Source organism: Panthera pardus, unplaced genomic scaffold (assembly GCF_024362965.1).
Source record: "Panthera pardus isolate Hobbes unplaced genomic scaffold, ASM2436296v1 HiC_scaffold_5, whole genome shotgun sequence".
Classification (NCBI taxonomy): domain Eukaryota; kingdom Metazoa; phylum Chordata; class Mammalia; order Carnivora; family Felidae; genus Panthera; species Panthera pardus.
In genome coordinates this window covers 1,868,533-1,881,151 of record NW_026526980.1, presented here as the reverse complement: position 1 = coordinate 1,881,151, position 12,619 = coordinate 1,868,533, and the positions used below count along the sequence as shown (strand labels likewise).

General features: G+C 43.6%; 1 protein-coding gene across 38 annotated transcripts in view; it reads right to left on the bottom strand.

Moving 5' to 3' along the window:
* RBFOX1 (RNA binding fox-1 homolog 1) overlaps positions 1–12,619 on the bottom strand; it is a 2,061,409-nt gene that overhangs the window by 272,074 nt on the left and 1,776,716 nt on the right. The window lies entirely within an intron of this gene.

The following is a 12,619-nucleotide window of genomic DNA, read 5'->3' as shown; positions in this document are numbered from 1 at the left end:
CTGGACTTGAAGAACAGGTGTGTGAAAGCTTCCATAAATCCTAAGATCTGATCTAATATAACACTGCTCTGTGCCAAAGGGCAGCTCAGCTTTGCGTGTTGTGCACCCCAAATGCAAACTGACCACTTATAGGCAATGACCTTAATGACATCAGATGCAGAGTCAGGAAAAGGAAAGAACCAAGCAAGCTATTGGGCAGAGATGCACGCTGCCTCATCTCCACTCTGAGGCCTGACTCATGCCTAGAAAGGGCAGCGGTCTTTTCATTTGATGAGAAGTCTTCTGGGCACTCTAGGGCATGGGCAAGAGTCAAGGCTGTTTGCCAGCCAAGATTTCAGGAGATGCTCTATCCTGTGAAAATGGGGGGTAAAGCCTCCCAATGAACAAGAGGCAACACTAAATCCTGTCTGTTATACTCTGTAAGACCTGAGCAAACCTTTTCTTCTGCTTTGACTTTTTAACCACTATGGGGCAAGGAAGCATCTGGGGTGGACATCACTGGTTAGCCACTGAAGCTGGTCTTCTTACTCCCAGGCTCTGTGTGGTCAGTGGACCGAGGTTGGCCTGGGGGAGGGGCAGTGGTGAGGGTAGGGAGAGGGGGTTGAGGATGCACATTGATAGGAAATCTATTGGCTCTCATGGGCAGAATTTGAGCTGATGAGCTGAGAATATTGTAGAATTCCTGCACAAGGACATCTGGAGCCCATCCTCAGGATGAGAGAGGTGGGGAACGGTGTATGGGCTACACGCTGGTGTCAACATTGTGCGAAACCTCAGTAACTCTGCAGCAAAAGGGAGGTGGGAGATGACAGGAACTGAAAGGGACCCAGAAGTCTAGTGGTCATAAGGTTCTGTGTGTGGACTGAATCTTTAATGGTGCTTGTGTACAGAGAAGCAAGCTTTTCACACACTTTTTATGTAGCATTCTTGAAATGACCAAATTATAGAGATGGAGAATAGATGAGTGATTTCCTCGGGCTGTGAGGGACAAGAGAAATAGCTGTGGCTACAAAGGGTAAAGCCAGGGAGCCCTGGAATGGAACCACTCTGTACATGGATTGTGGAGGCCACTGTAGGAAATGACACTGGTGATAAAATTACAAAGAAGGAAATGCACACACATAACTGAAATCTAAAAAAGGAAATCTAAAAAAGGTGGACAGATGTTATCATGTCAATTTCCTGGTTGTGATATTGTATGACAGGTATGCAAGACGCTATCATTGAGTGTAACTGGATGGGATCATCTCTTTGTGCTATTTCTTACGACTGTGTGTGAATTGACAGTTAGCTCTAAAATTAAAAACAAAGCAAAGCAATGTTTTAAGCAAAGTACAAGTTTAGGAATCATGCACTGAATTCTTAGAGCCCCTATCTGCGAACCACCAATCTTTGGCACGTCACTTCTTCAAGACCCAATTTTTTTGCTATAAAATGTGGATAATAACAATGCCTCCTTCAAAGAGTTGTTTTGGGGATTAAATGAGATAAGAGAGTATATATTATGGACTTAGATAGTCCTTGGTCCTTCGTAAGGGTTTGACAGGTGTTAGCTGTTAATGGTAATGATGACTTACCATTATTAACTACAGTATTCAAATATATGTGGCTAAAAAATTGTCTAAAATCGGAACTGCCTTTACTCAGAGATTAAAAGTAGGGCATCTATTACCACATGGATCCTATGGTTTCCAATGACTGGTAATGGTGGGTGCTTTTCATTATTCATTTTTAACAAAAGAGACAAGAAGGTTGTCCCCAGGAAGGAATCTTGTACTCCCCCCCGCAACCCTCATCCAATTGTGAGGCCCACATCTTATCTATAGGATGCCCCTCCCTCCCACAGTGTGGACCCAGGTCCCTGTGCACCTTCCTTCCCTCATCCCTATCAAAAGAGGTCAGGGGTGACTCCCAAGCACTCAATCACATCCGCTAAGAGCCAGTGAGAGGAACCACAGGGAATAAAAGTCTCTATTCTGATCAAATTAGTTAAACATGGATCAATAGGAAGCTTTGGTGTGTCCGTAAGCTCAGAGTCTGCAGATTCCCGGCACAGTCATCTGAGAGAAGGAGAAAGGGAGAGTGAGGGGGAGAAATAATATCTGTTTCCCGGGCACAGAGGTTTCCTTTTATTGAGTCTGTCACTTCCCATTTCAGTTAACAAACCAGTGAATGGAGCTCATCGTTGGGCAAATATTACAGCTCCCTGGAATACAAAGTGGGAGCAATTGTTTCCGATGGGGGGTTTAATAAGAAAGAAGGGCCACACGAGAAAGAAGAGGTCTGAGGGACCCTGCAGGCTACAGAAGAGACCAGCTTTGCAGACATAAGACTCCAGGAAGAAGGGAGAAGGCAGTTTAAAGCTTCCCTTGCTTCTTCTTTGTTTTCTGTTTCTTCCCCCTCTCTCTTAAAACACTACTAGCCCAAGATCCATAGTGAGTATTATTGGGTTCACAGGTATCACAGCGGATGCATAAAAAAGACAGTTTTATTTTTCCCAGGAGAGGATGCTAAATTTGGAATTGAGAAACTTTGGAAAGAAGGCCTGGAAAGAATTTTTTTAAATATACTTTTCTTGTTTCATTTTACTTTCCCATACTGGAAAAGTAATGTAGCGCATTACTGGGTGGAAATGAAATCGTTGCCCTTTTCTTGTCTTCCTGGGATTCAGCTAGTATGCCTTGCTTGGGGTATGTATTTGAGAGGGACAATGGATGCCACAGTGTTGGGAAGTGCCTGCATTAACCATGTTTGGGGCATATAATTAGGTACAGATAGGGTTAGTACGTCACCCAAAATCACAGAGCCAGAGAAGGGCAAAGCTGGGTGTCAAACCCAGTTTGGACTCCAAGGTCTGAGCTAATTCTATGATACCGTACTGTCTGCCCGCTCAGGGGGCTGGTCTGTCTCTCATTTCTGAGAGATTAATCACTTGCTGATCATGAACCTCAAGTGTATTGGCTTATAGCTACCCTCTGGATCTACATTCTAAACCAGTGCTCCACTGGTTATACAGCCAGAAAATATTTACAAATCTTGAATATAACGCTAGCCAGTAGTACTCGACATTGGCTGTACATCAGATTCATCTGAGAAGATTTTAAAGTCCTGGATCCCCGGCCCCCACTCCCAGGGGACTGGAACATGCAGCCAGCATTGTAAACTACTGGGCATTGCAATATAATGAATTAGGAAAATGGCAACAAAATAATTGGTCCTTTAAGAGAATTAGGATAATATAGTTGGTACCACAATGGATTTCAGAAATGAATACAGTTCAGAATTTTGTATGTTAGAGGCTGTAGGGTGTAGTAGAAAGAGCCAACACTGGCCATTTACTATGTGACCACGTAACTTCTTTAAGACCCCTCTAACTATAATATGGAAATGATATGCTCCCCCTTGTAGAGCTGTCATGGGGATTAGAAACAATAATTGCAAAATACCGAGCATTGTGCTCAGGATATGGGGGGCACTCAATAAGATCCACCATATCGAGTGGGAAATCAATGTTTTCTGTTTCAAAAACAAGCAACAACAACAATGAAAAACTAAGAGTAACTACAACATAGCTGTGTTACATTATGTGATTCACATTAGGAAGAACCAAATTTGGAGATTCTCTTATGTGTTCTCCCACTTACTCAGTCTTGCCTCTAGAGTCATCTTCTCAGAAAGACCTTCTCTGACCATCCCGTCTCATATCTTCTCATACTGCTTTCACTCCTACTTTCTACCACTTCTCATGACCTGGACGTTCATTACCTATTTATTTGTGCAGGGTGTACTATGCATCAGCTCTGTGAGGGTGGGGTCTTTATCTTGTCCACTGTTGTCTCCCTAGCACTTGGAATGTCACCTGGAACACGGGAGCCCAGTGGAGACACGTGCTGAATAACTGAGTCGGTGAAGAATGAATGAATGCATTGCCTGCCGAACACACCATCTGGGATTATCCGAACTGCTTGTTCAATTGTGCAGATTCAGAAGTCAGTGCGATGTGCCAGGATCTGTGCACCTTAATATATGCACCACCAATTAATCCTCACAAAGGCTGAAGAGGTGAATACTATCCCCATTTTTTAGTAGAGAAGTCAACCTTTTGGACTTTGTGAAATATGCGTGAGGTCACTCAGCTAGCAAATGATGGTGCAGAGTCTGGGGCCTAGATCTGCTGTTACAAAGAAAAATTCTCTTTTTGTGACACTGTGCTGTTCTCAAACCAAATAGGCCCTGTTTCCTCTTTGGCTCCTCTCCATTTTTGTATCCCACACCCCTGGGGAATACTTCATTGCTATTTATTTTAGGTATTAGGTAACCCATCCACGGGGAACAGCAAAAGAGCAAATGTATGGGAATAAGATAAAGCCTAGATTCTATGGAAGAAATGCGAGACAAACTCACATCCAGAGCAAAGGAACCTCAGTGGTTTTCAGAGTGTGGTCTCCAGGCCAGTAGCCTTGTTATCACTTGCAACCTTGTGGGAAATAAACGTTCTCCAGGCCCCGTCCCAGACCCAGTGAATCAGGAAGCTTGGCAGTGGGCTCCAGCTATCTCGGTTTTAAGAAGCCCTCCCGAGAAATGTGAGACCCTCTTCCACAGACAAAGAAAGAGAGGGGGCAGAAGGGCATTTCATGTGTGACAGAATTGCCAGGGTGGAGAAATGATTTGAGGTTGAGGCAGTATAAGGAGTCACCCAGGATTTTGGGGCAGAGCGGTAATGTGAAAGCCTCCAACGTCACTTTCTGGAAAAACTGGTGCTTAGAAAGTCCTCATGATCTGGGAGTTCTGTGACCTAAGTTGTTGTTATTGTTTGTTTGTTTCCTCTAGAGCTATTTTTCAAATCAAATGATTATGTGATTATATCAGTTTGGGAAAAACTGAGTTCAACCCAATCACACAAATTACATTGAAATTGCATAGAGTGGGACTTTGCAAAGCCTTTACTTGCCTGATATACACCGTGAAAAAGCTCGAATAGTGTATTTTGTGTTTCTGTGTGAGGAGCCCTCATTCACAGGAAAGTTTGGACAACTTTTGGTTCTTCCATTTTTTGAGTATGTGCTTATGGTTTTCTGCTATATATGTATATGTATATGTATATATATATATATATATATATATATATTCAAATTTTAGAGTAGTTTCAGGTTTGCAAAGATGTTGTAAAGATAGTAGAGAAAGCTTGCATGCACTTTGCATCAAATTCCCCTCTAATTAACATCTTACAGGAGTCTGGTACATTTTCCACAATTAATGAAACAGTGGTAATGTACTATGTTAACTAAAGTCCTCCTCCACTCAGATTTCCTGAGTTTTCCTCTAATGTCACCCATTGGGTCCTGTATCCCATCCAGGACACTGCATGACATTAGGCATCACCCTCCTAGGGCTCCTCTCAGCTGTGACAGTTTCTCAGACTTTCCTTGCTGTTCATCATCTTGACAGTGTATTGGTCAGATATTTTGTGGGCTGTCCCTCAACTGGGATTCGTCTGATATTTTTCTCAGGACAAATCTGAAAGGACACATTTTGGGGGAGAAAGACCAAAGTGATCCCACTGTTTTTCTCCACCAGACTCACTATTTTCACACGTTCAGCATCTTGGCTAATAAGACTTTTAGGGCTTTGTTTCCTGTCCTAAAGATGGGATGAAATTCAAAGAAGGGAGATTTTATAGTTGAAATCCCATAAATCATCAGAAGAACTAACATGGAGGACTGGCGAAGCTGATGAGGATGGTCTGACTCTTCCTGCCTCAAGGCAATGTGGTCTGTGGGTCATTCTTAAGATTCCGACTGGATGGCAACAATCCCATTACTAGGCAGTGAGCAGTTTGCTCGGGCCTATTAGTACTCCTCATAATTAGGGAGACTTGCAAACAAATAAAAAAAAAATCTCATTTTCCCCAAGCCTGATGGAAATGCAGGACCCTCTGTGGAAAGTATGAACATCTGTCTAAAACTTATCCAGCCAAGAGCGTAGGCTGGGGGTTAATAACACAGACTGCAGCATTAATCTCCTGGGTTTAAATCCAGCTTTGCTACTCTGTGGCCTTCGGCAAGTTATTCCCACAGTCCCAGGGTCCTCATTTGTCAACTGGGGTAATGAAGGTATCGCCAGTAGAGAGTGGTTGTGTTGATCGAACAAACTAATGCCTGTGTAATGCTTACAGCACCGTGCCTGGACCACTGTGTCTCCCAGTACATGTCAGCCATTCATTTTTATAATTATTAAGTGGAACCATATGAAGGTGACATTTAAGTAGATAAACAATTATCAAATGTCAGCAAGTTTTTATGGTTCAATCTGTTACTGCCATCTTCATCGTCATCACCATCATTATCCTTGAAGACACCAACAGAAGATGGAGACTTAACTAACTGAAGGGACCTTGGAACTGGAGCCATCTAGCTGTGCCCTGGTCCTCCCCCCAGGTCCCACTGTTAGAATCATGTCAGCTCACACATCAGGCAGCTCACCTCCTCATTTCTAACCCGGCCGCGTTGGGCAGAACCCTCCGCCCATTTAAGTCATTGCTGTAACTCCATTTTTCCACACTTCATTTTCTTCATTGCCTGGCCCATGCCATATCAAAGCAATGGGACTAAAGAGAAATTTCACAGCTCCTGACCTTCAGCGAGGAATGCCCAGGAGCAAAGAATGAATGAAACATGATGAAGTTTCATGAATTTTTCTAGAAAATCTAACTTGCAATGAAACCGGGGAGGCGGGGGTCAAGGGAACAGCCAGAGATAGAAGGCTAGACCCGTGGTGATTGGATTACATCCGCTGGCCTGTGGCTCTTTATTAAGACCATCCAAATGAATGTGATATATATTATACACACATATATATTCAGGGCACACACATACACTATTTAAGATAGTGCAAAGTAACTGAAACAATAATCAATATCTTTTCAACAGATTTGTGTTCAGAAAGAGTTGTGTGTTATTTTCTCTGTTTTCCACATTCTGTGACAAGGGGGAAGGGGAATGAAATGCCATTCTCCAATCACTAAAAATAAATACTTGTGTTATATTCGGTTGCCTCCACAATGAATAAAACAGGCATGTGGGTTTATAATATCAATTCACAGGGCTCTTTCTGCTCCAGTGAACTGTTACTGAACGGTTCAGAACAAAGCTACAGGCAGATCGGACAAAGCTCTTCTAACAGGGTTGACATTAGGCTCAGCCTGATAAGACCACATCAGAGAGGTGCTCATTCTCCAGACCCTCTGATCACAGCAGCCGGCGATGGAGAGGTGCTCCAGCTCCCGGAACCTGATCACAGACCTGGTTCTGCTGATCTGGCTTAGAGCGACAATGCAGCTCAGGGTTATCAGGCGAAGCTGGAGGAGTTCAAGGTAATCTCATCTTTGCAGTGCATTTAGACATTAATAAGCACTGAGCCCAGGAGGAAGGAGGGGAAGAACTGGGGGGCTGAGGGTTGCAGAAGGAAAAAGAAGAAAAGTTCGTCTGAAATAACAACATGCAATGATTTACATGTGTGAATGCCAAGGGCTCACTAAGTCCTTTCTAAGACTTCCTTCTAGAATAATGGTTCTCAACTGTGGGTCTAACTTCATCCGCATTCCTCAGGGACATTTGGCCATGCCTGGGGACACCTGATTGTCAAGGTGGGAGAAAGTGCCATTGGCATCAAGTAGGTGAGGCCAGGGATGGTGCTAAACATCCCCCCAAGAGAGAATTAAATGGCATAAAACATCAATGGTGGAGAAATCTGCTGTAGACTGCTCACCTAGATCAAGAGGAAGTTTTACTAGATTATCACGTTAGTTATCGGCAACAAAGATCCCAATCCTGGGTACATTCAGTGGGCAGTCTGGAGAGGGGAAAACGTCAGGAATTAGTTATTTTTCCTCAGCAGATCAAACAGATGGTTATAATTTAAGGATATTTATGGAATGCCTTTGGAGGCACAGTGTTTACTCCCATTCATCTCAATGCGGTGACAGTTTTGAATCGTTTACTGTGTTCGACTTCCCACAGAACAACCATTAAAAAATTTTTTTTTTATTTCAAAATGAATATAGTCACTGCATTCAAATTTCCTTGGCTTCACTGTCATCTACAAGTCACTATAGTGAAGTGCAATTTATCTCACTAAACATAGCGGGGTGGGGAGGAACTCTCAACAATTTGAGCACTGCCTCCATTAACGTGAGACTTTTATTACTCGCAGTGAAGTCCTTCATAGGACGATGCTACAAATACTATGGCCCAAAGAACGTGAGTGGCCCGCCATCCAAGGTAGCCGGACAGAGGTGCGTTCTGCTTAATCTAACTCTCTGTGTTTGTGCTAGGGAAAGTCACTGGCTTTCAGTTGTCTAAAGCAAGGGTTTCCAAACTTTTTTTCTGTAGAGGGCCAGAGAGCGAGTATTTTAGGCTTTGTGGGCCTTAGGATCTATTATAGCTATTCAACTCTGCCCTTGTGGTGCAAAAGTGGCCATTGGCCATTTGTAAGCAAATATGAGCAGGGCTGTGCTCTGGTAACACTGTGTTTAGGAAAACAGTTTGCTGGCCAGATTTGGCTCTCAGGCCTTAGTTTGCCCATTCTTGACGAAACAGAAAAAAAATGTGTATGGTGCTAGAACTTCATTGAAGACACTGAATCTACGGGGATGTGGAAGATTCTGGAAACTTGGACAGCCTCTAGGTTATGAGTGCACAAGCCAGTTCACATGGTACTAAGGTGAATCTCCACAGCAATCAATATAATGGATATGCCGTCATATTTGGGTTGCTATGATATGCTGTTTTCTTCCCTACTTCTGTTGAACCCTGTTCATGTGTTTCTTAGGAGGAAACTAATGCCTGAAATACAAATTGAGCCCCTACGAGGCCATACCCACCACTGTTGCCTCTGAGGACACAAAGATGGACAAGAATTATAACAATCACACCTTCCCTAGAGTGACTAAGTGTCATGGTTTCTCTTCAGTGCCTGACCTTTTCTTCCCCAAAGTATCTGGAGATTTCCTATGGGGAGTCGTGAATAAGAATATCTATAGCTATGCCGGCCTCATAATTTGTCAAAAGCAGATGCCCCATGGTTGAGTTTCTGGTGTATTGTAGATGTCCAGAATATCCCTCAGAGATTACCAACAGGAGCTATTAGGTCTTGCAAGAATCAGAAAACGCCCTTTATGGAGTATCCAATCCTCTCCTCTGTCCCAACTTGGCAGATAGAGTAATGGCGGTCCAGTGAGGTCACTTCCCCAGATCTAGGAAGCTTGGAGCCCATTTGGGGCATGTTTTTCCCCCAGTTCATGCAGAAACCATGGCTGCCTTCTGGGACACAGGGAGGGACAGCAAATCGTGGGGAAGGAGACAATGGCCCTAAACAAACTAGATTTGGGTTCAAAACTGGGCTCTCCGCTTAGTCGCTGCATGACACTGACAGATAAATGCAAACTTTCTGGCCCTGGTTTCCTCTTTGATATTGTAAAATAACAATCCCACCCGCAATGCTATTTCTGCGAGGTTAGAGATAATATGAGCAATTTACTTGGCACATAGTAGGCCCACAATATATGGCATCTTTGTAACTCTTTTATGGAGGTGTAACCTTGGCAAATCATGATGTTTAATTGCAGTGATACAGAGGAGCTTTGCTGAGACAATCACAATTGGAAAGACTTATTTCAGTATTGTTTTGGACAATAAAATCATCTTTCTGATAAAGCCTCTGCCTCTAGAACAGAGTTTCTTGATCTCAGCAGTCTGGCAGTTTGGATAATTGTTTGGTGGGACTGTCTTGTGCCCAGTAGGATGATTAACACCATCCCTGGCCTCTACCAAATAGATGCCCATAGTTACTTACTTCCTTTCCTCCCCAGTCGTGACAACCAAAAGTGTCTCTGGATATGGCCAAATGAACCCCGGGGACTCAGTCACACCTGGCTCAGAACCACAGATCTAGAACCGTGGCCTCATTGCTCTGGATATAGAAGAATGGGAAAGGAACAGAGAACAGGTACTAAGAAGCAACGAACTCTGGTTAACACGCAATGGACCTCACAGGGAATTACCCTCATGGGCACTGAGGTAGCTGTCTACTTCCTGGTACGGATGCAAGCTGACCGCAGGTGCCCTTGGGGCTTGGGTTGGTGACCTGGAGCAGCACAGTTCTGCGTGGTCTCCTTCCTCCAGTGTGAGAGTGTACACCCATACCCAAATATGCAACAAAATGTGTTGATTTGCAATGTGAGGCATGAGGCAGACACAGGAGGCATATTTCAACGTGCAGGGAAGAGAGCTGTTGGAGTCAGCATAACTCATTTAATTGCTGCCTTCTGAGCAGCCCCGTGTTCCAGCAGCCGCGAGCACACTTCGCCCGGAGCTCGGCTCTGCTCAATGTTCTCTGGCAACACCTGGTGGAACAGGGTAAAAACTGCACAGCGCCTTGGCGTAAGCTGCTGTGTCTGCTAATCTCATTGCAGGGGAAGGCTTTCTGGCGGCAAAGGTTTGCGTTGGAGGGGAGTAGGGGGGTGCCATCAGAGTCCCCACCTCTGGGCTGGCATCAACACTGTGCTGGGCTAATTTCCGCTGTTTTCCTTTGTACTTTACCAAGCAGAAAACAAACACTGCTGTATCGTCAAGAGCCTTCTTTCTAGGATCAGAAAAGAAATTGCACCTGCAGGCTCACTGGAGGTCTTTCTCCAGGATGTACACAGGAAGCTGCTTCGGTGATTGCCCTGCAACCTAGCAAGCATGCACCACCCAGCTTTAAAAGCACACTCTTAAGGGTTAATACCCTACCCTAAACGATGCCCTTAGTGGCTTGGCAGGCATCTTTCTGGCTACAAAGTAGAGCTGTTTCTACTTGGAGGAGTAGAGATAAGAAGGGGGCACACATCCAAACATCTAGTCACTAGGAATAAGATGCATGGATTCAGGGATTCCACCCTGCCTGCCACCCCCTCACCCAACCCTTATCAGCATCCTGTGGAACTTGCATGCTTTCAAACCCTCATTGATGAGAAGGAAAGTCTAACCTAGAATCCATTCTACCTGATAAAACCATGGCAGGAGAGAACCAGAGAATTAAACAGTATACTCAGGATTTCCTTCTTTTATAAGGCTGAATAATATTCCTGAGTGTGTGTGTGTGTGTGTGTGTGTGTGTGTGTGTATCACATTTTATTTACACATTTATCCACCAACAGACACTCAGGTTGTTTCCTTATCGTGGCTGTTGTGAATAATGCTGCAATGAATACAGGAGTCAAGATATCACTTTGCAATACTGATTTCATTTCCTTTGGATATATATACCTGGAAGTGGGCTTGCTTGATCATGAGGAACCTCCATACTATTTTCCGTAGTGGCTGAGCCAATGTACGTTCCCACCAACAATACAGCGGGACTTCCTTTTCTCCATGTTTTCACCGTATTATTTCACAATGTATACATATATCAAAATATCAAGCTGTACACCTTATATACATACAATTTTAATTTGTGGGAAAAAAAGTGCACTGAGCTTTTTGGAAGAATGTTCCCTTGAAATCCATAGGCTCACTACGTATTTCCAATGGAAGCTTAACATGGTTGGCAGACAGGATGCACTCAGAGGTTGAGATCTTGTTCACTTATGTGCTAGGTGGATGACTTGAGGACAATTATTTACATTCTATAGGCCTTTTTTCCCTCATAAAACAGGGGTGATAACAGGATCTCTCCATGGAGGTCGTGCATGCCAATGGCTACACATAATGTCTGACACCTGGCAGTACCCAGAAAGTGTTAGCTGGAGCCATAATTGTTCACCTCTCAGACACTATCACCACATGATACAAGTCTGGAGACCTATCCTTGGCAGGTCAATGATTTGCAAAGTGATCTTAAATAAATCCCCATCTTTTCATGTTTATCTTTCTTATCTGCCAAAATGGAGAGCATACATACTGCCTGCTTTTAAAAATTACTTAACTCAAAATATCACTGTTGGCATAGTATAAGACACGTTAATGCTTCCAACAAAGATCTACTGAAACATAAACATGCGGCATCGCTAGATATCTGTTGCTCACATTCATTTATAATGCACATGTCATCAATTGGACAATTCTTTGGAGATGATGGAGAACTATAAGAGTCTCCAAATGTGTGCCTCAGTCACTGACTGAGTGGTCTCAACTAGAAGGTAGGTCTACCCAGTCCAGTGGGGAAGGGTGTGTAAAAAGTAATAGAATAATTCAAGGAAAATCAGGCTCCACTTCATGGCAAAATGGCGTCATGGATGTGGAGCTCAAGGCTCTTCATTTCCTTCAAGATCAGATCTGCAAGTGACCTACAGTGCTCCTGAAATTGCCTCCAAGTTTGTACCTTTGGGAACATCAAATCAAAGGAAGACTTTTTCCGCAGTTAAGCTGTCCCTGCTGTTGATGCTGAAATTCTAAGTTATAATGTCTTACCCATTGGGATTCTCAAGGAGGGGGGCTCCCCTCTTCTCAAAGTCACATTATATGAAATATTTAGCATATTGCGTGCCAGTGGCTGTCAAATTAGGCTCATCTAAAATACTATAATTAAGAGGGGAGCCTCACATTCTTAGCATTGAAAGCCAGTCACATTCAAATTATGC